This window comes from Pseudochaenichthys georgianus, chromosome 19 (assembly GCF_902827115.2).
Source record: "Pseudochaenichthys georgianus chromosome 19, fPseGeo1.2, whole genome shotgun sequence".
In the NCBI taxonomy this organism is placed as follows: domain Eukaryota; kingdom Metazoa; phylum Chordata; class Actinopteri; order Perciformes; family Channichthyidae; genus Pseudochaenichthys; species Pseudochaenichthys georgianus.
The window spans coordinates 9,440,346-9,462,450 of record NC_047521.1 but is presented as its reverse complement, the minus strand read 5'-3'; the positions used below and the strand labels follow the sequence as shown (position 1 = coordinate 9,462,450).

The following is a 22,105-nucleotide window of genomic DNA, read 5'->3' as shown; positions in this document are numbered from 1 at the left end:
TGAGCACCCAAGGCTTTTGACTCCTGATACCTACCTTGGGATTTAGACCTTTTGTCAAGTGAGTTTTTGTGTTGCTGTACAACTTTGTTTTGGCTTTTTATCTACTTTCTATTTTTTGTGAAAGTACGATTTAATTTGTGATTAAAGAACATTCTATTTTTGGACCTCTGTCTCCGAATCCTGCTTTTGGGTCCTGCGTCCTGTATCTCGGTTCATAACAGTACGAACTGACCAAAATATGGACCCAGCGGATTCAGAGACAGTGAAGATAGCTCTGCGAGCTCAAGGAACAAGACTACACCAGCATGAGGAGCAGCTGGGCGCAATCAAACTGGGGGTGAGGGAACTGACCGGCCGTCAGGAAAACTTTCAAGCCTCAGTCAATACTCAGGTGAATCACCTTGCCGAACAGCTGCACCGTGTCCTCGCTCACCTGGAAGCTGGTTCATCCCCTCAGCACCCTGCTGTTGCTCACACACCTATTGTTCCAGCTGACCATGTGCCACTCCATGCTCCACCGCCTCGTCTGGCATCTCCAGAGCGATTCTCCGGAGATTCCGGTGACTGCCGCCCTTTCATTGTTCATTGTGATCTCCATTATAAATATAACCCTGCTGCATTCCCCACTGATCACTCCAAAGTGGCCTTCATGGTGAGCCACTTAACGGGGAGAGCAGCGGCCTGGGCTACGTCCGAATGGGCGAGAGATTCATCTACCTGTAATTCTCTGGATGTATTTACAGACACTCTCACCAAGGTGTTTAATCGCACGGCTCCTGGAAGGGAGGCAGCCAGAGCACTGATGCAGATTAAGCAGAGTCAGCGCAGAGTATCGGACTATGCCATTGAGTTCAGGACCCTTGCAGCAGATAGTGGCTGGAATTCTGCAGCACTGCTCGACGCCTTTTTGTCTGGTCTTTCGGATTCCATTAAAGACCAGTTAATACCTTTGGACCTCCCAGAAGACTTGGATTCTGTCATTGCACTGGCAGTTCGAATAGACAATAGACTGGCCGAAAGACAAAAAGAAAGGTTCAAGAGTGTGGCACGTCTGCCTCGACACCAAGGGGACACACCAAGCCATCGTCCCGCCTGGAGACCTCCTACCGATACTCCTCCTGAGAGAAGAGTGCTCCCTAGTGTTTCAGAGGAGCCCATGCAGTTGGGTCGGGCTAAGTTGACTCCGGAAGAACGTCTTCGGCGCATTCAGGAGGGCAGGTGTTTTTACTGTGGGGAGCAGGGGCACCTCCTGGCTTCATGTACAGCAAAAGATCGGGCTCATCAGGGACGAGGAGGACCCTGGTGAGCCGACTGTCATCTGGATTCCCTCCTCATACCTTGACACAGGTACAAGTAAAAATAGACAGACATGTTTTAACTCAGGGGGTTCTCATAGACTCTGGTGCGGATGAAAGTTTAATGGATTGGGGGTTGGCCAAGAAGTGGAACTGTGGGGTAATTCCTTTGACGCAACCGTTAAAGGCCTCTGCTCTGGATGGTCGGTTATTGTTTACCGTTACCCATTGTACTATGCCCATTGAAGTAACCGTAAATGCAACACATACTGAACACATGACTTTCCATTTATTTGACTCTGCTCAGCATCCACTTATTCTTGGTTACCCATGGTTAGTCAAGCACAACCCACACATAGACTGGAGATCTGGGAGAGTTAAGGGATGGGGAGAGGACTGCAAGCATGTCTGTTTGAGAGACAATAAGACTGATGACAACACTCCCCATGCAAGAAGGATTGCATGTACAGAAATGACTGAGGCTATCCAAGTACAGGAGCAAGATTTCCCTGACAAGTCCAAGGTGCCCAGTTGCTATTGGGACCTAAAGGAGGTTTTTAGTAAAGCCCGAGCCACTGCCCTGCCACCACATAGGCCTAATGACTGTGCAATAAACTTGGTACCTGGCTCCCCAATTCCAAAGGGTCGCCTCTACTCTCTTTCCGGACCCGAAAGGGAGGCCATGAACAATTATATTGAGACCTCCTTGCAGGCCGGACTCATTCGCCCTTCCTCGTCACCGGCGGGAGCGGGCTTCTTTTTCGTAGACAAAAAAGATGGATCACTCCGGCCCTGTATAGACTACAGCCCACTGAACGCAATCACCATCAAAAACAGGTACCCTCTCCCACTCATCTCCTCCGCCTTTGAACTTTTGCAAGACGCCAACATTTTCACCAAACTGGATTTAAGGAATGCTTATCATTTGGTGAGAATCAGGGAGGGGGACGAATGGAAGACTGGATTTAACACACCTAGTGGACACTATGAGTACCTAGTGATGCCTTTTGGCTTGACAAACGCACCGGCAGTATTTCAGGCCCTCATAAATGAGGTGTTGGGGGACTTCCTGAATAAGTTTGTGTTTGTATATCTTGATGACATTTTGATTTTTTCTCCTGACAACATAACCCACCAGCAGCATGTCCGTCAAGTCCTCGACCGCCTGCTACAGAACCAACTTTATGTTAAAGCAGAGAAGTGCGAGTTCCATGTCCAAACCACATCGTTCCTGGGTTTCATCATTGCCCCCGGTCAACTAAAGATGGACCCTGCCAAGGTCAGTGCCGTGGCCGAGTGGCCAGTTCCTGTCAACAGGAAAAAACTACAGCAGTTTCTGGGGTTTGCAAATTTTTATAGACGTTTCATCAGAAATTTCAGTTCTATTGCTTCCCCGCTACATGTACTTACCTCTCCTCATGTCCCGTTTGAATGGAACTCCAAAGCTGCTAATGCTTTTCAAGCTCTAAAGGAGATGTTCACCTCTGCTCCCATCCTCACCATCCCAGATCCACTTCGACAGTTCGTGGTAGAGGTGGATGCCTCTAACCTCGGTGTGGGGGCAGTTCTCTCTCAGCGGGCTGCAAAGGATAATAAGCTCCATCCCTGTGCTTTTCTCTCCCGTAAGTTGTCCTCAGCGGAAAGGAACTACGACGTGGGAAATCGTGAACTACTGGTAGTGAAACAAGCCTTGGAGGAGTGGAGACATTGGCTAGAGGGGGCCGCTCAGCCGTTCCTGGTATGGACAGACCATAAGAACCTCGAATACATGAAAAAGGCTAAGAGACTGAATTCACGCCAGGCTAGATGGACACTTTTTTTCAGTCATTTTGATTTTACCTTGTCATTTAGACCTGGCTCCCAGAACACCAAGCCAGATGCCTTGTCCCGTCTGTTTGACCCTGAGCCTGCTGCCAAGGAACCAGAACCCATCCTACCACTGAACCGTGTGGTAGGAGCGGTAACTTGGCAGATAGAAAAAGAGGTGCAGCAAGCAAATGTTGAGAGTCCAGCACCTAGTGAGTGTCCGCCTAATAGGCTGTTTGTTACAGTGCCCTTACGCTCCAAGATCATTCACTGGGCTCACACGTCCTTGCTCACTTGTCATCCTGGGATTAGAGGAACCATGTTCGCATTTAAGCAGCATTTCTGGTGGCCGTCCATGGCTAAAGATGTTGGTGAATATGTGAATGCCTGTCCTGTTTGTGCTTGCAGCAAAACCTCTTCCATGCCTCGGGCTGGGTTGCTGCAGCCGTTGCCCATTCCCCAACGGCCCTGGTCTGACATATCCATGGACTTTGTTACTGGACTCCCGGTGTCTCAAGGTAAGACCACTGTACTAACAGTGGTAGATCGTTTTTCGAAAATGACTCATTTTATTCCATTGACCAAGCTACCCTCGGCCAAGGAAACGGCGGAAATTATGATGGTCAATGTGTTCCGGATACATGGATTTCCCAGGGATATTGTGTCAGACCGGGGCCCACAGTTTGTTTCCAAGTTCTGGAAGGAGTTCTGCAGTCTCATTGGAGCCACCGCTAGCCTCTCCTCTGGGTATCACCCCCAGTCCAACGGACAAACGGAGAGATTAAATCAAGTGTTGGAGACATGTCTGAGGTGCTTGGTGGCTCAGAATCCCTCATCATGGAGCAAGCATCTAACCTGGGTGGAATACGCCCACAATTCTCTTCCTACCTCTGCCACTGGTATGACTCCCTTCCAGTGCGTCTTTGGCTACCAACCACCCGTGTTTGCTGAGACTGAAAAGGAGGTCTTGGTCCCGTCTGCACATGCCCTGGTCAGACGTTGCCATCGCATCTGGGCGGCTGCCCGTCGAACCCTTCTAAGGAGTTCTTCTTCAATGAAAAGGGGGGCTGACCGACACCGCCGGCCAGCTCCAGTGTACCAGCCTGGGCAGAAGGTGTGGTTGTCCACGAAAGATCTACCCCTCCATGTCGCTTCAAGAAAATTAGCCCCCAGGTTTGTTGGTCCCTTTCCAATAACGAAGATCGTGAACCCTGTGTCTGTGCGCCTGCGACTCCCCAGATCCCTGCGGGTCCACCCTACATTCCACGTTGGGAAGATCAAGCCTGTCAAGGAAAGCAGTTTGGTGCCCGCAACTAAACCTCCGCCACCCCCCAGAATGGTTGATGGTGGCCTTGTTTATACAGTAAAGAAACTGCTGGCAGTCCGGAGAAGGGGACGTGGCAGGCAGTTCCTCGTTGACTGGAAAGGCTATGGAGCAGAGAATAGGATGTGGATCCCGTCTCGCTACGTTGTGGATCAGGAGTTGATCAGGGATTTCGACAGGCAACATCCTAATCTGCCTGGGCCGTCAGGAGACGTCCCTAGAGGGGGGGGTAATGTTGTGACTCGACAGATATGTTAGGTTTAGTTATGTTTTTATTTTGAAAGTAATCTTTCCTGTCATTTCAGATCCCACAGTTCCTGTCTTTGTGTGTTTCCCGCCAGTGAGATTGCTGGGCCCTGCCCTGATTGTTTTCACCTGTGCCCATCCCCCTCACCTATATATAGCCCTGGTGTTTCTCTGTTCCTTTGTCAGTTCGTTATGTTTCATGTCGTGAGCACCCAGGCCTTTTGACTCCTGATACCTACCTTGGGATTTAGACCTTTTGTCAAGTGAGTTTTTGTGTTGCTGTACAACTTTGTTTTGGCTTTTTATCTACTTTCTATTTTTTGTGAAAGTACGATTTAATTTGTGATTAAAGAACATTCTATTTTTGGACCTCTGTCTCCGAATCCTGCTTTTGGGTCCTGCGTCCTGTATCTCGGTTCATAACAGAGTCACAGACATGAATACATAGATCAAGGCAGACTGGTGCACACACTCTCCTGTTTTGCCAATCCGGTGCTTAAACAAATATAGCTCTTCACCCCTGGCCGAAATGTCCTTAAAATGAAGTCCGAGTTCGACATTTTAATTAATGTCCTGCCAACACTGGCAGGACAGAAGGCGACACGCCCTTTCTAAGCCATGTCCTCACATCCCAAGCTGCATCCCCAAAAAGTTTATTATGTTGTTACAACAGGGTTCAGGGGGAGTGGCTGTACGGCTGTACCCGTAGGATAGAAAAGGGGGAAGTGACGTCTGACTCAGAGGTCGCGCGGCTGTGGAGAAGAACGTGTTGCTCACATTCTGTTACTGAGTTTAGGCTAGTTAGCTAGCAGGTTTAATGTTTTGGGTGCAGTCACTTTTGCCTCCATTTGCTGTTCAAATAAATATTGAAATAAAAAGTTAATCTGTTTACAGTTCTGTTTTATATGGAAGAAGAAGAAGAAGAAGAACTGGGAGGGATGAAACCGTCTTTAATGGTCACACATGCAGAGCACACAGCACACACAGTGAAATGTGTTCTCTGCTTTTACCCCATCCTAGTACCAGGAGTCTAGTACTAGGAGCAGTGGGCAGCTCTTGTACAGCGCCCGCGGAGCAATGGGAGTGAGGGGGGAAGGGGGATGTCTTGTGCCTTGCTCAAGGGCACCACGGCAGGAGGTGAACTGGGACCTCTCCAAGTAGAAGTCCATACTCCAAATAGGTCTGGTCGGGGACTTGAACCGGCGCCCCTATGGCTCACAGTCCAAGCCCCTACTGATTGCCATAGATTTAGTCCCTAATTTTGCTCTCAAAATGGACCAGATTGATGCATTTAACTTCAACATTTAAAAAAAAAAAATCTTCCCGGGGGAGCATGCCCCCGGAACCCCCCTAGAGGAGGTGAGGTCCACCACCTGCCCACACACCCTGTTAAATTGTCTCACCCACATTGAGGATGCTTCCTACGCCCATGTTTTATTCCATGTGTCAAGTCAGGCAAATTGGGTCAAAATGTTATTGCATCAATGATCTGTTAACATTAAAATCACTAAATATATGCCGTAACTATTTTGCTCTGGCAACTCAAGGGCTCAGGTAATGTGATTACTATATGAATAATTGTCCAAAATAACATAAAATGCATAGGGTTTTTTGTTAAGTAACATACTTTCGTCGCCGGCCGGCCGATACATGCCGCGCATTAAGTGGGCCTGTCTGTCAATTAATCCCCGGGCCACTTTTTTTCCCCCAGTCCGCCCCTGCCAGCAAGTATTAAAAGACAATTTGACGAGTCTACCGATGCCACAGACACAGCCCAGCTAGGTGTGTTTGTCCGAATGGTTTTCACTGATTTTACTGTCAAGGAGGCCGTTCTTGCCCTTATCCCATTGAAAGAAAGAACCAGGGGTGAGGATGTGTAGAAGGCATTCAAGGACTATGTTCGTGAGTACAAGATTCCCATTCATAAAATAGTGTCCTTCACAACCGATGGGGCACCAGCGATGCTCTGTGTTCGTTCAGGATTTGTTGCGCTGTGCAGAAAAGACCCAGACTTTCCACCATTTGTAAACTATCACTGTGTGATACATCAACAGGCATTGGCAGCTAAAGCAATTGACATGTCACATGTAATGAATGTTGTTGTTAAGATTGTCAACTCAATTCGCGCAAAAGCACTCCAGCACCGGCTATTTAAGTCTTTATTGGACGAGCTCGACTCTGTGTATGGAGATTTGATCCTTCACGCAGATGTAAGGTGGCTCAGTCGGGGCAAGGTGCTCCAGCGTTTTCTGGATTTGCCACCAGAGATCATCAGTTTTCTGAAGTCGAGGAACGAGGAGTATGAGCAGCTGTCCTCCGGCTGGCAATCACTAACTATCAGCCAGATTTCAAAAGGCTTACAGATAATGTGCAGTCACAGCAGTCTCATTAAAGGCAGGCTGATAGAGCAACTTGAGCATTGGAAATATATTGTGCATTGAACAGAGCAACTTAATATGGATTACATTGAACTGTAGGCTAATATCTGTACATGTGAATATTACTAATTGAACTGAGAAACTAAATATAGTGCATTGAACAGATACTGTAAATATGAATAGTTTGTATTGAACAGATACTGTATGCCTACCGTAAATATCAGTGGCGGCCGACAAACAAAAATATAAAAAAATATATATATTTAAAATATATATATATTTTTATTTTTAATGAACAAGGCAAATATCATAAAATTGGTATCAGTAAAATGTATAATCTACAATCAAATCTCGTTTAAAATTGTGTTACGATGTCTAAAGTTACTGATAAGTCACCTGTTTCCTGCCTGGCCTTGCCCATGGCATTAGTTTATCATTACCGGGCGGAGCCCCCGAGCCAAACAGCAGCAACCAGCACGTTGCAAAAGTCTCAATAGTAAACTGTGCCGCCGAAACATAATTTCAGCCAATCAGCGCCGTCAAATATTTTGGTCACGAGGGCGCTCATGTTGGCGCCCACGTTGGCGCCCACGTTGGCGCCCACGTTGGCGCCCACGTTGCTTACGTGCGTTGACGTGAGTTGTTCTTTAGACTCGTGAGTGACCAAGGTGACGCAGTATTTGGATGAGAATGGTGTGCAGGTGGAGTCGCCGGACCAAGGTCTGCAGTGCTCCGCACCCAATTCCGTGCAAGAGCTACTCTCCAATCCTTTCGAAAGGAGAAGTTTGGGAGATAAATTGATACTTAAAGACCTTGGACCGGACCAACCCGATTTGTATATATCACAGCAAGCTCGTGAAAAAGACAAATCGTATCAACAAGGCTTCTCACATGGCTAGCTGGATGCAAACAGGTAAATGCTATCTTTTGTTTCCCATGCTTGCTCTTCAAACAGCCGGGGACAGATACGATGTGTTCAGAAACTAGACAAAAGTTAAACAAGTACAAACCACAGACTGTCTGTGTCATGGAGAATACAGTCGCTGGTTTATTTATGTCTGTATAGGCCGTTGTTGTGAGTGTGGACGGTCGGAGTGTATATAACGTTAGCTTAGCCAAGCTCCATTTAGAAAACACGCATTTTAAAAGGGTTTTCGCCTGCTGTCTGTCTGCAGACTTGTCAAAGCATTAATTCATGGTTTTTACTAACCGGTATCAGTATGTTGTTACGTCGGCATCATTTAGAAATGTGTATTACAATTTAATCACGGTAAAATATGTTCATTTTGTTGTAGTTGTAGCTCCCGAGCCAGCGCGTCTTGTTTGAATGATGCGAGTAAACACAGCTGGCAGCCGCAGTGAAACTCGAGCGACTAGAGCGATAGGAGCGTTTAGAGCGAATCGAATATTCGCATCGCGTCCGGTCTGAACACAGCATTAAAGCGAGCTCCGCGCTGCACTGGAAACGCGCCATTACATCACCAGAAGTCCTAATTTAAGGGGTAATTTCTCCCCAAAAAATTTGTTTTACTCACTATATCAACAGCCCCACCAAAAATATTTTCCACCAGCCGCCACTGGTAAATATGAATATTGTACATTGCACAGATAACTGTGTCTTTCTTTGTGTGCATCTTTACACGTACATTGAGCCTGTTGTAACATAAATTGATTGCAATTGATTGATTACTATTTTTCTTAGCGGATGCATGTCAATTTAAATCAATACATTGTAGTGCCACAACATACAACTATTTTTTAAATCAATAAAAACATTTTCTAAATCCATAAAAGCATTTCAATTAATATTGGGAGTCATGTTGTTACTTTGTTGAGAATGTGGTCATGTAATAAGCGGGATCATTTGCAGCAACTTGATCCTTATGGGGAAAATAACACCCTTCATCCAGATGAATATGGTTTTGGCCCAAAATACATTTCTGACCTCCTGCTAAATTATGAACCATCCAGATCTCTCAGGTCTTCAGGGACTAGTCAGCTTTCTGTCCACAGAGTCAGAACTAAACATGGAGAAGCAGCGTTCAGTTATTATGCTCCAAATATCTGGAACAAGCTCCCAGAAACCTGCAGGTCCGCTGCAACTCGTACTACTTTTAAATCCAGGCTGAAGACTTTTCTTTTTGTCGCTGCTTTTAATTGAACTATTCATATCTTAGACTGCACTGTAACTTTTATCCATGTATTTTTCTTTTAATGTTTATTTTATTAGCTTTTCTTTTTAATGACTGATTTTAAATGCCATTTTCTTAATGTCTTTCATTTTTTGTAAAGCACTTGAATTGCCTTGTGTTGAAAAGTGCTATATAAATAAACTTGCCTTGCCTTGCAAAAATAAATATGATAATGAATAGTCTTACTCCTAAGTGGGTTTTTTGGAAGATATCGGATTGGTAGATCTCGGTTTACATTTTGGAATAAAAGGTGATCTTGGGCTTGGTTACCACTGGTCTAGTGTGTTTCTCAAACTGTATCATCAGAGGCAGTGGCGAGCCGTGACTTTTATACCTAGGCCCTCTGACCCCCTTCCATCGAAAAAAAGAAGAGATATTACGTCACAGCGTATACTTCAGCGGAATATCAAAACAGCGGCCCGAGGTGCAAAACGCATCAATGACAGCGACCCTCTACCACACAGAACAACACCATTTATATAAACATCTATCATGACAGGACACCGACAGCCAAGTAGCAATTACAAATGAATTAAGTCGGCACGGCGGCCCACATTGAAAATGACTTAGGCCTACCTTTGATGATAAATCACTTAAACAAAAAGTCCATCCTCCCTCCTTTTGGATGAAGCACTTGATGGCGAGTCATTCAGCTGATCCTTTGCCACTCCAGTTTATCATTGTAACTCAATCTTGAAAATGACCGGACCAACAAGCTCTCCCGTCTTCACAGTAACTCGCAGAGACGGCATTTAACCCTTCACATTCTAACAGAAACTGAACAGGCAGATTCGAAGGATTTATTTATTTTAAAATGTTATTTTAAATACAATTAAATCAAGTTATTTTGGTAAAACTAATTAAAAATGTAACAACAAAAAAATATTTTAAAAAATATTTTTTTTATGTTTTCAAATATAATTTTTTAGAATATCTTACGGCCCGTACACACTACAGGCGTCAACAAAGGCTTCCAACGCTTCGCCCATTAATTTTAATGGGGTGACGTAGGATATTTTCAAAATTCGCCGAACTGCATTGGGGGTAGCATGGCAAGGCGTTGCAAGCCTCGCGAGCGTCTATCGGCGTCAAAAGTTCAACAATGTTCAACTTTTGAGGCTCGAGGCTTGCTCGAAGCTGGCGTCAGCCAATCAAATCCCGTTTTTTAATTCCCGCCAGTACAAGCGCTAGCCAATCAAACCGTGTGTATGCAGGTCTTGACTATTTTCCATATGTCAGAAAATGGAGGAAAAATTAATAATTGCTGTGGCAAATGTCCCAGTCTTATATGACTGTACACTGTTCACCTACCGGGACCTAAACCGGAGGAACCAGGCATGGCGGGAGGTGGCAGAGACAGTTGGTGAAACTGGTAGGTTTTCAACTGTTTGGAGAGTTTATATCCAGTTGACTTCGTTTTAGCATTGAACGGACAGCTAGTAATGTAGCATAATAACATATTGTGGTGACCACCTTCGATGCATCGCCTCCGACTCCCATATCTCTCGGCACTACAATATCATATATATTAATATAATAATAAAAAAATATTATAATAAGTATAAGCATAATATATAACATAACATATAATACATGCACAGCTATCAAGCATAGACAGTATATTTAGCCAGCTAGTAATGTAGCATAACATATAATATATATTAATAATAAAAAAAATATTATATATAATATAAGTATAAGCATAATATATAACATATAATACATGCAGAGGGTGTCGTTTTTCTCATACTGATATTCTGAACAATCTGTGTTGTTGTATTTGCTGTAAAGTGTCTCGACTGTAGGCTAATTTTATTATATGTACAGCACTCGTTTATAAATGTGCTATATAAATAAAACTTGATTTGATTCACAGCTATCAAGCATAGACATTATATTTAGCCAGCATGGAATGTAGCATAAAAATAGCATTCATTAATGGAGGAATAATTTAATAAATTAAAGAAATTCACTTTATTATTTATTAACTTTATTATTTCATTTCATTTCATTAGAGAACATCTGCAAGAAAAGGTGGAAGAGTCTGAGGGACAGGTTCCGCAAGGAAAAAAATGTGGAAAAGGAGGCCAAACGAAGCGGGGCAGGGTCTGCAGGGGGGTACAGGCCCTGGCGTTTCATGGCGCGAGAAAGCGCCAAGCCTCGGACACGCCCAGCTTCAAGCTTTTCTGACGCCTGTAGTGTGTACAGGCCGTTAGGCCCTTTGCCTCGCTTTTCGCCGAACTGCATTGTGGGGGAGCGAAGCGAAGATTTCCAGGATGTCCAGGATTTCCAGGATTCAAAAGTTGAGCAATGTTCAACTTTTGAAGCTGAGCTGGAAGCGCCAGCCAATCAAATACGTTTATGCAAATCTGACAGTAGAAGCGCTAGCCAATCAAACCGCGTGTAAGCAGGGAGAACCAGACCGCAGTTCATTTCTTCATATTCCAAACGAGAAATTACGGTAGCAAATCACCTGGTTCTTTACGACCAGAACTATTAATGGGATACAAACCGGAGGAACCAGGCATGGAGGGAGGTGGCAGAGACAGTGGGTGAAACTGGTAGGTTTTCGCCTGTTTGGGGAGTTTATATATATATATATATTGCTCGCATAAAATCCCCGGGTTTTTTTGCTTTGTATGTCGGGGGCGGGAGATTCATGTGATTGGTTGTTGGTCGCATTGCTCGCAAAAAATCCCCAAGCTGTCAGACACGACAAGCTCCAAGATATTCAAGATTTTTGAAAAGCTGCTGTGTGGACGTACCGTTAGAGTGAATGGGAATAGTGCAGAATGCGAGAATTTTGATTTTATGTTAAGACATAACAGGATCTATAACAATTTAATAATTGTAAAATGAGAGTATGGTTGGGGTGATTAATGTGAATTGGTAGGAAGCCTTGGGGTCCTGCTTTTTGTAGGGTGGACTATAATGTTTTTTAAAAAATTTAACTGTTTATGTTTTGATATAAAAGATAAAAAATAAAAAAGCACGCACGATCTCGGAAGCCAAGCAGCTTCGGGCCTCCCGCTTTTTTAACGCTGATTTGGGTGACTTGTGTAATTCGTGGAGAACCGAAGAGTTTTCGTTTTGGGGGTTGGGGGGGGGGGGGGGGGGGGGGGGGAGTCAGTCCGACAGACGGACAACTTCTCACTTCAAAAAAGAAGAAGAAATCTAGACCACAAAAATAATTAAACAATCGAGTACCTGTTTTTCCTGGCCAAGGACAGGTTCATGAACACAACACGAGCGTAACGTGTCTTCACGTGGTATATGTCTCTTCTGAAAGGAGTGCTGAGCACCGGAACGCCGCTCCAGCCCTTAAAATATTGCAATACCCATAAGGAGCTACACATGCCGCAGTGTTTGCGTGGCTGTGTCTTTAGTTGTAAGCACAGTGGCGATCTGTTGTTATTAGCATCTGGTTAGCTAGCTATGCTAACGAATTTAAAGAGCTTTTCTACAACCAGGTGGAAGAGAGCTCTCTCCTGAGATGCTCAAATAACCTCAGCTCAGTGAGGTTAAGGCACACCTTGATATGATCATTATAGTTATTAATGAGACTAAATGAAAAACAGGTATAAAATACTATATGACAGCAACACAAAAGTTGTTAAAAATAACAAGAATAGAGTTTAAAAGGGGAGTGATTTGTAAAATATCCAAAAAGAAAAATATGCTACAGTTCTGTTTCATGTGATATGGGTGTTGAGAGATGTATCCATAGATCTCTTAATGTTGCTCTCAAAGTGCACCACATTGATGCTTTTAACTTCAATATTTAAAAAAAAAATCTTCCCGGGGGAGCATGCCCCCCTAGAGGAGGGTAGTGAGTGAGTGAGGGACTGCAATATAAGAGGGAAAGAAAGAGAAACTTTAAAACTGTTCAATTGTTATGATGTGTAAAGACTGATATTGTTCTATAATCGGCTGAAACTGTTAAGTCATGCTGTGAAACGGTTAACAAAGAAAAAGGGACACTCAAGCTGCTGCTACACTTTATTTTATTTATCTAAAATTAAGCACTTTTAAGATGCACATATTTTCAAAAGCTATTTTATTTATTTTCTCTATTTTATTTGTAAATGCAGCCCGAGAGGAACATTACACATATCCACAGTATTTAAGTAATGTTAATTGACAATAAATATTGTTTTATTCAATTGTTTTTGAATTGTACTTTCTTTATTTGATTGGCAGTCAGTTGTTGATTACATGCAGACGTTGATAAAGCTACAGGTCACTTCAATATATATCACACTAATTCATAAAGCAACTTAGACATTTTGATGTTCCGGACCTTTGCATGGGGACATTTTCTCTAACTGGACCTCGTTGAATTTTAGTTGAAGACCCCTGGCCTAGAGGGCCCTGACAGCTCGCCACTGATCAGAGGAAACTGTATTACAGGAGGCCCAGGTGCTGTCATGGACACAAGGTTAGTGATATTCATTCAAACGAACGTTGTTTTGCAATAAGTGGCTCATTTATTCATGGTCGCATTATTTTTCAGATTTGTTCAACTTTGCTTGTGCACATCGTCTTTAGTTTCGTTTATATCAGGAGACCATGAGTCGAAATCTAGTTCTAGGAGTGTTTTGATGTGATGCTCCTACGCTAGATATTTCGATGATAGTTATATTAAATTAAATGTAACAACAATATGACCTGGCCTCACGAGAGCTCTGAGCGAGACTTGAGGGTTCCGTGGTTGCTACGCAGGCTCTCCAGGTTAATGCTCTTAGTTTGAACAAACACAAACTTCCTGACGGTCAGAAACTCAACATTTCTGCTCTCACTCGACGATTTCTCTGAAAACAAACTCATAAACCTGATACGATTTGCTTCCGGACCTCTCCCTAAACCCTACTGTCAAAACGTACAGGACGTTTTTCGGGTTAGATGTGACATTTATTCACTTTTTTCACCTACGTTGTTTTCAATGCATTTGACCACTGCCGCTCTCCAAACCCCGTACAAAATCACATATATATCTGAAGATATTGACAATTTCTTCCATTTGTATTGTTAATTAATCAAATCAGAGTGTAATAATCCTGTTGTGACAAAATACTGACCAACCGTTTCACCTGTTGAAAAAGTTAGCATGCTAACGTATGTTGATTTTACCTTTTTCTTTGTAGTGCTACAAACCATAACTGAAACAAGCTTACAAGTTAAAACATTATTTTATCCTTTTTATTGAATATATATGACTGATATTCACGATTGTCCTCGTTTCTTGATCATTACAGAGTAGATTAAGTGAAATAGCTGCAACAGAAATAGATTTATATTTACATGCTATTGTCAATTAGTAGGAGAGCTTAAATTAACATATTGTTGAAGAAATTGTGGCGTAATTTTGCCTCTGTGAAAGTTATATAAACCTGCTTAATGTAAACCTCACTGTAAAAAAGCATTGAGACATAGCAGTACAAACTAGGATTAGAAATAACATGTTCTAAATAAATTCTAAATATGTTCTCATAAATTCAGATGTATTGAGACAAAAGTTGGTGCATTCTTGAGTCCTTTATTCAGCCTGAAGCATGCATATTTTTCACAGTTTGCTTTCTTTATGCCTTGTTCCAGCAACATGTTAACATTTGTAAGGCAATGGAAAGAAAGTGTGAAACAAATGCATCCATTTGGGACTTTGCTACTATTTTATACTGCAAACACTCTTTACTCTTGCTCGTGTTTAGTTTTCGTACATGTTCTTTACAATAATTGATCCTTAGAATTCAATATGTGGAAGTGATTCTGGTGTAACACTCCATGGTATATTAACCTGATGTGTTTATCACCTTCAGTTGGTCCAAGCAAACAAGTGGGCAGCTCATCCTTCGCAGGATCCCAGCAGCACCTGGCTCCTCACCTGGCTCCGCTTCATTCAGTCCACTGAGAACCACGGTAAGAAGGGCGAACACTTTCCAGAAGCTAAACATCACACATTTTACACAATTACTATAAACACAAATGGATTTATTGTCCTTGAGAAAAGTAAAGGCAAGACAAAAAAAAAGTGTGCACATTACAGCCATGGCTGTTTCTTGCAAGCTTCCTTTCTTTAGCTCATATTTCAGTCAAATGCTCTCATGTCTGTTTCACTTTCTGCAGCGCTTGTTTGAACAATGTATTATTGCATTGTCCTCCTTTTAATTCAGTATGTGATGAGAGAGTGATTATTGTGTAACCCTCGCTGGTGTGTCGTCATGACGTGGAGCAGTGGTCTGATTGTTGTATTTATTTTGACCTTCAGATGGACCGGCACTACAAGTGGACAGCGGTCCTCCTGCCAGACCCCAGCCGGCCCCGCCTCATCCTGCGCAGGACCCCAGCCCCCCCCTCCCAGAGTGGCTCCTCACCTGGCTCCCCAGGTACAGCTGCCTCTGGATCTAACACTTCTTCTTCTCGCACCCCCTTCAGGGTGGTCTGCAACTCCTCCCCCGGCTCCCACCTTGGCCCCCCAGCTGGCCCCGCCCCTGAGCCGAAGTGGAAGAAGAACCTGAGGCTTCTGATGAAGAGGAGGGACCAGGCTGGCAGCTGGGGGAGCAGGAAAGGCGCTGTGGATGAAGGTAAGTCTGACCCTGGCTCCTCCATTAGGTCCTCCTCCTCCTCCTCCTCCTCCTCCTCCTCCTCCTCCTCCTCCTCCTCCTCCTCCTCCTCCTCCTCCTCCTCCTCCTCCTCCTCCTCCTCCTCCTCCTCCCGCTCCTCCTCCCGCTCCTCCTCCCGCTCCTCCTCCCGCTCCTCCTCCTCTCGCTCTTGCTCTTCCTCCTCCTCTACCTCATCCTCTAGCTCTTCCTCTTGCTTTTCTTCTTGCTCTTGCTTTTCTTGCTCCTCCTCCCCTGTCCTCTCCTGCAGACCCTCCCCACCTGTTCCCGAGGAGGGCTGGTCTCTGGTGCCGTGTGCTCATCCCACTAGGATCGTCCTCCGGCGGCCGCAGCGGTCCGGCTCCTCCTCCTCCTCTCGCTCCTCCTCTTGCTTTTCTTCTTGCTCTTGCTTTTCTTGCTCCTCCTCCCCTGTCCTCTCCTGCAGACCCTCCCCACCTGTTCCCGAGGAGGGCTGGTCTCTGGTGCCGTGTGCTCATCCCACTAGGATCGTCCTCCAGCGGCCGCAGCGGTCCGGCTCCTCCCCCCGACCCGAGCCCCCCCGTGAGCCTCTACCGGTGAGGAAGGTCCCGGAGCAGCAGTGGATGAAGAGCGTCCGACTTCTGATGAAGAAGAGGAGCCAGGTGGGCAGCAGGTGGCGCAAGAGAGGAGCCGAGGCTGCAGGTATGTCAGCAGGTAACGGTGCTGCTAAGCGCTTCTGTCCTTCCACTTAATTTCTACATGTTTTTTTCCCGGCTAAATAGAGTAACATATGTTTATATTGTATTTCTTAAAATTGAATTGATTTGAAATTGAGTTAATTTGAATTATTTTTAATAGATTTAAATTAAATTACATTTATCTAAATGTAAGCTGTTCAAATTGAATTGAATAATTAAAAAAACAATTTGTTTTTGTTTAAATGATTTGAACGGGTAAGTATTTTCTCATTTAATTGAGCTCAATTCAGTCGAAATGATTTGAACCTAAAAATATTTAAATTTGATGAATTCATATTTTTTTAAATTGCACTGCTTTGTCATGAACTATTTTTAAATGTGAACGGTAAGTATTGGATTGAACTGAATTAAATGAAAGTGTACCAGATGTAAGGACCCTGCTCTGGTTAGAATCCTTGTTGCCGGTCCATTACTCAGGCAGGGTGTCTGCACAGAGTGGGGGGGATCTGGGGGGGACAGTGTGAACCTCCAACGTGTTTCACCCCCTCAGTGAAGCCCCCCTGTGCAGAGAAGGAAAAGGATGGCGACACCATGTCATAGCGGTCCATATGTCTGTCGAGGGCCACCCCAGCCAAGAAGAGTCTGCAGAGACAAGGGCCTCAGGGCAGGGGCCACACTGGGGAAGGGGGGGGGGGGAGTAACTGTAGTGGTACAAACTGTGATAGTAAGATCAGCAACAAGGTGTTTAAAAATGGTAAAAAAAAACATTGAAAGGGTGTAAAATGGGATAAAAGGGTTATCCAATCAGAAAGAGACGTTTAAAGAGCACAGAGGAGAGATGAAAAGGATCACAGCAGAGAAGAGTAGAGAAGAAACACTAAGGGAAGACGAGGAATACGAGAAGAGAAAATATGAGAGAGGGGCATGTGGGAACGCTCTCATTATTAAAGGTAAATATCATTTTAACATTTTCATTCGTACTACTTGTTTTTAACAGTGTTTGCATGTGTTGTTGTTTTTCCAGAGGGGAGGAAAGAAGCGAAGAGGAGAGGAGGAGGGAGGCAAAATTAAGAGTGACATGTCACAAACAAAATGGTAATAATCAAGATATCCAATATAATTTCTAGATTTCACAAAGTTATTTACGTTTGTAGAGAACTTCACATGCAAAAAAGGTAAAAACCAAGTTATTCAATCTTTTGTTTCTAGATTTCAGGAAGTTCAGTTCATCTGTTCACTCCATAGACTGTATATATAAAGGTTCACACGTTATTTTTGAAGATTCTAACATCACTTGTTTTTATTTTTAGAGAGGAGAGGGTAGGAGAGGAGGTGGAGGGGCAAAACTAGGCATGACTTCTCATGTAAAGAAGGTCAAATACTGATACCAGATTTCACCAAGTTCTGTTCACGTGTTATTTGAAGATTTTAACATGTTTTCCTTTTATCTTTTAGAGACCTGAGAGGAAATGAGGAGAGGAAGGGAGGAGGCAATAATTAAGTTTGACCTCTCACAAAAAAAGGTATAGATCATTTAATGTTATCACCACGTTTCGTTGAATTGAGTTCATTTGTACGACTTTTAAGTTTTTCATTATTATTTTAGTTTTTAGAGGGAGAAAATGAGAGGAAGAGGAGAGGAGGTGGAGGGCAATATGAAGGGCAGTCTTTCCCATGTGTGGAGGAACCTTCTGTGCAGCAATGCAGTGGGAGTCACCGACTCATGAAGGAGACACGGGATGAGCTTTGATGTCAAACACTGATGGTTTATTTGGAGTTACGGCCGGAGAGTTGACGAGACAGGTGGTGTGTCACGAGTTGACACAGCGGTTGCCAAACCAATTCTGAAGAACTCTTCTGTAGCTCGAGGTTTTATCGAGTTCGGAGTGTAATAATCAACATTCTTCATCAGTCAGACTAAACAAATATGGACCCTGAATCTAACTAGAGCTCTCGTCCATAGAAAAGAATGCGCGCCAGGGAACCTTCATCCCTGAACAGTAAACTACCTCATGGTACTCTGTCATAGACTGGCAACAACAATGCGCCCAAGCTGCCCCTCCTTAAGAGAGATAGCAGCAATACCCAAGGCCGTAGACCTATGCCGTGGGAAAGGAGACAGTGAGAGGAGAACATGATGAACTGTGTCAAAGGTTGAATAGGCAAATTATTCCCTAACACCATGTAAAAAGTAAATAACAATGTATTTCATATTTTATTAAAATTAACGTGGTTGGATAACTCATCTGTTCATTTTTTTCTGGAGATTTTATTATTATTTTTCTGTTACAGAATTAAGAAGAGAAGAAAGGGTTAACGAAGAGGACGTGAAGAGACGAGGAAAGAGGCGGAACAGAAGAGATTCTAAGTTTTGGAATAAAACGACGAAGCTATGCAGTAATTACTTTAAATATTGTAAGGTTGCAATAAACTATAACGTGTGTAATTTTGAGGAGAATATATATGATTTGTAATAAAACATTTGAAATAAAAATGCCTTGGTTTACAGAGTGTTGCTTGTATGTTTTGTCAGGCAGCACCTATCTTTACAAATATGTAGTCTCAGCCAACAGGAGTGGGTTTCACATTTTTACTGGAAGAAACTTTGGCTTCCACAGAAAATCAAGGCTTCAAAGTCCTGCAGTCTTCTTCATTTCTCACACAACCACACATTTAATAGGCGTTTGGATATGGACTACATTTCTTGATGCTTTGGCGAATGCCTGCAGGTCATGGCTAAGCCTTTCAGAAGCAACGTGATTCCATTAGAAGGACTCAAAGCTTTTAATGATCAGATGCATTTCATGTTCTACTTTGTTCTGGCATCAGTGGCTTAGACAAAGCAACGTTATTTGACTTCAGACTAGAAGGGATATCTGACTATTCCATACACTTGTATCTAATTATCTACTACAACCATAATACTGTTCCTAACAAGCATTCATTTTGGGGAGGAATAAAACCAACACGTGAACCATGACTGTCATACTCATCTTTGTTTTCTTTGAATTTGATGAACTGGTTGCTATAATACTGCTGCAAAGCATGTATACTTAAGAAGAGTATTACATTGTACATATGTCAGTTTGTAACATTGCTTTGACTTGTTGAATCCCCCTGAAAAGAGCCAGCTTTATTGGTCTTCCATTCATTGTTGCAAATGGTTTACACTGTATGATATTAAAGCATTTAGTCTTTATTATATTCTTGTGGTAAAAGATTATTTAGAGTGATATGATATACTATCCTTGAATGAAGCTTGCATTAGTCATAAAAAACTTACTTTATGACAAATATTTCGAAAATTCGAATCAGCTTGTTCTTTGTTGTGGCAAATAAAGCAACATTGATTTGCCACGATTAAACATATCCCAATTATTTGAAGATGAATTAAAGATTTAAAAGATGCTGCTTTTTATATATACGTTGTATTGACTGTTGGCAGCTACAAATATGCTATTCTGTAGACATCATATTGCATTCTGGTAAATAATGTCAAACATTTGTTATTATTTAGTTGTTTTGCCACAGATCATTGCTCCATGTTTACAAGGTATTTATTTGACATGTACTTGACCTCCTGAGTGTGTGACCAGCAGATGTCAGCATCAACACACTTTGAATGGCTGCTGCCATCCTGGAGTCTGAACTCAAACACCTCCAGTGAGTGGCTTAGACACGAGCAGTGGGGCAGTCGACTTCAAACGTATGATAGTTCAGTTAAGCTCACTCTCCTCTTTTCTATTTCTTTCCTGTACATTTATATAAGTGCATGTATCACTGTAAGGTCAACGATTAAGATGTGCCAGTTTGTTCGATATACATATCGAATGAGGACAATTCAGCATCGTTCACAATGACACAATTATCAATATATGAATGTTAATGGTGGAAATCAGACCATACCATATATGTAACCTAATGTGTTGCAATGCTGAGTGAATGCTTCAGTTGATGGAGTGCCACACGCAGCACTGGCTTCATTCAACACCTCCTTATATTACAGTTAATGTGCAGGCTTTTTGAAAATATGATTAAGAGGATTAGATTCTACTTTATGATCACTATACCTTGTGCACACATTTAATAGGCGTTTGGATATGGACTTGTACCTTGTGCTGCTGTTGTCTTATCCTGTTTATGTCCAGGAGGGTAGCATCCTCGATATTAAAAAGGTTAGACAAAGTGATATCTGGTTTAACTATCAAAATAAACTGCACTTTCCACATGACACGTGAGCTGACAAATCAACCCACAGAAAGATCTTTGACAAACTAATACAAATGAGATTTCTTGCTTATCTTTGTTTTATATCATGCTCATATCTAAGTACATATCTCTGATTATGGACTGCCATATCAATGTATAGACATCACATTGGATTTTGAGAAACTATCATGGACATTTTAAACTATTTTCTTAAATTGTATATGCCAAACATTTAAAAAAATAACTAAATATTGCCATTCTTTATTTTGGCATAGAAAATGTGAAATGTTCCCAATCCAACTTGTTCTGTAAATCTAAAGGGTAAGACTATGGGACCGATTACCAGCATTGGGCAGTGCTGCAGAGAACGTGGCTTGAAAATATAAAAATCTTTAAGGATATTAAAACAAATGACTCCTTACGCTCAGGGGCACGAGGGCTTGTGAGGCCTGCAGACACGCTGCATGCTACAGCAGAGACGGGCCAGGCAGGTCTCTCCAACAGGACAGTGGACTTGTGACCCAGGCCGGCTTGGATGATAGTCCCGCTGGAAAAGGCTGACGCAGGGAGTCCATTATTGCCCCTGGAGGAAGCTGAGGATTAGAACACCAAAGAATTTCAATAAAAGAAGTGTCTGTTTGGGGGTCGGGGAGGGGCAGAAGGATAGTGGTGGGTTGGGGTTGGGGGGGTCCCCCTCATTGTCCCAACAGTGATTGAGAGCAAGAGGAGGGGAGTGGGACGGCATTGTGTTCGCAGCTTCTCTGAAGAAGGTGGTTATTAGGGGGGACGGCTAAGGAGGGGTGAGGGATGGGGAAGGCTGTTGACTCTTCATCTTGTGTGAACAAAGTCTCTGGCACATAGCCCTCTTCTGTCCCTCTGTCCTGGACTCCCTTGTTTACGAGTGCCATGAATTCTGTCCCTCTCGGCGGGGACCCCCACCACCTCCAACCTGCACCGCCGCACATTGTGGGGCTTAAGTGCCCTTTAATTAGGCCGCCTCAGTGTCCGGCTGAAGACCGCTGAGGGTTTTAGGCTCTTCCCTGTGGGACCTCGCTGAGCGGCTCATACAGCTTCGCTCACACAGCGCAGGGATGAAGTGTTTGCTGCTCTAATGAAAAAGGTTTATTTGGGGGGGAACAGCTCTTGTCGTCTTTGTCCCCCGTCTTAAAAAGTCCTGACAAAGGCGTTGATATTATCCCTAACACTCTCCCATTTCCAGGACACATTAGCGAGGATGCTGAGGTGAGGCAGCGGTCCCTCTGCTACCGCATGACTTCCAAATTCTCTCCAGACAAATCCTGACATTAGACGCGATGCACTTCCTGTGCAGACGGAGCACAGAGCACACTGGGTCATTATGACTATCTGGTATTAATCTATCA

General features: G+C 43.5%; 3 long non-coding RNA genes across 4 annotated transcripts in view; 2 read left to right on the top strand and 1 right to left on the bottom strand.

Moving 5' to 3' along the window:
* The first annotated feature begins 14,018 nt into the window (after nt 1-14,018).
* Nucleotides 14,019-15,669, top strand: LOC117464340 (uncharacterized). The gene is made up of 3 exons (XR_004554075.2): nt 14,019-14,138; nt 15,058-15,157; nt 15,507-15,669. It is a non-coding gene; the product is annotated as an uncharacterized lncRNA (long non-coding RNA).
* A 370-nt stretch (nt 15,670-16,039) lies between these two features.
* On the top strand, nt 16,040-18,959 carry LOC139435836 (uncharacterized). 2 transcript variants are annotated; one of them, XR_011645039.1, is made up of 6 exons: nt 16,040-16,518; nt 17,539-17,609; nt 17,825-17,887; nt 17,970-18,037; nt 18,121-18,667; nt 18,807-18,959. It is a non-coding gene; the product is annotated as an uncharacterized lncRNA (long non-coding RNA). The 2 variants fall into 2 exon arrangements; XR_011645038.1 differs by having other exon boundaries at nt 18,121-18,705.
* Nucleotides 18,960-21,008: 2,049 nt separating this feature from the next.
* Nucleotides 21,009-22,105, bottom strand: part of LOC117464424 (uncharacterized) — a 13,867-nt gene continuing 12,770 nt past the window's right edge. Inside the window, exon 3 of the long non-coding RNA XR_004554082.2 lies at nt 21,009-21,316. This is a non-coding gene — a long non-coding RNA (uncharacterized lncRNA). The remainder of the gene's footprint in view (nt 21,317-22,105) is intronic.